This window comes from Eretmochelys imbricata, chromosome 14, assembly GCF_965152235.1.
Source record: "Eretmochelys imbricata isolate rEreImb1 chromosome 14, rEreImb1.hap1, whole genome shotgun sequence".
NCBI lineage: Eukaryota > Metazoa > Chordata > Testudines > Cheloniidae > Eretmochelys > Eretmochelys imbricata.
Genome location: NC_135585.1, coordinates 34369129 through 34370163, shown reverse-complemented (window position 1 = coordinate 34370163; position 1035 = coordinate 34369129). Strand labels below are relative to the sequence as shown.

The following is a 1035-nucleotide window of genomic DNA, read 5'->3' as shown; positions in this document are numbered from 1 at the left end:
GCTCTAGCCGGTCAGGATCCCGCAGAGCTCCCCGCTATTGTGTGGCTGGCTCCCGGGCTTATGGCTCGGGCTGGGCGTGGGTGTCGTCCTTAAATACGCCACGCCGCGAGATCCGGGGACACCGACACGGAATGATCCATATGAGGCGCATCGGGTAGCGGGATAGAGCCCCCCCGATGCGGCTCAATGCAGCGTAGCCAGCTGCCGGGGAGAGCGCCTGGCCTGAGGCTGCGGGGAAGTGGGCGAGTCTCTCGGGCCAGCAGCTCAGGGGCCGGACAGGAGGGTCCCCTGGCCCGCGGGCTGTAGTTTGACCACCCTCGCTATAGACTGTCGGCCAGTGACGTATGATACCTTATTAGGCACGTCTTCCAGACATGTGGGTGGGAGGGGCGGGGCTGTGTCCTCCTGCTGCTCTGCCCCTCCCCCTGTTCATAGACTATCAGGGTTGGAAGGGACCTCAGCCGGTCATCTTGTCCAACCCCCTGCTCAAAGCAAGACCAATCCCCACTTTTTGCCCCAGATCCCAAATGGCCCCCTCAAGGATTGAACTCTCAACCTTGGGTTTAGCAGGCCAATGCTCAAACCACTGAGCTATCCCTTCCCCGCCCAAAGCAGATCCGCGTCCCTGGGTGGGCTCGAACCACCAACCTTTCGGTTAACAGCCGAATGCGCTAACCGATTGCGCCACAGAGACCGGGCAGCCAGGCCCCAGGCAGGGAGCAAGCGGCCATAGCCAGCTGCTGGGCAGAGCCTGGCTGGGGAGGGGCGGCAGCAGCAGCCTGATCCCTGCCCGGACTCAGCTTCCCGGCCAGCCGCAGCCCCTCCCCGGCAGGCCCTGTGTGCAGCAGCTGGCTGCGGAGGGGCGACAGCCCAGTCCCCCCACACTCGGCTTTCCGGGGCAGTGGAAGTACCTTAAAGTGAGTGTGCTGGGGGGGGGACGGGACCACTGGCGCCCGAACCGGGGACTGCCCCCTGCACCACCCTTTCCCCTGAGGCCCCATCCCCTCGCTCCTCCCCCACACCTTACAATGTGGA

General features: G+C 64.8%; 1 non-coding gene across 1 annotated transcript; it reads right to left on the bottom strand.

Annotated features, from left to right (window-relative positions):
• Positions 1–620: 620 nt before the first annotated feature.
• TRNAN-GUU (transfer RNA asparagine (anticodon GUU)) lies at positions 621–694 on the bottom strand. Its single transcript has one exon. It is a non-coding gene; the product is annotated as a tRNA-Asn (tRNA).
• Between the last annotated feature and the right edge of the window lie 341 nt (positions 695–1035).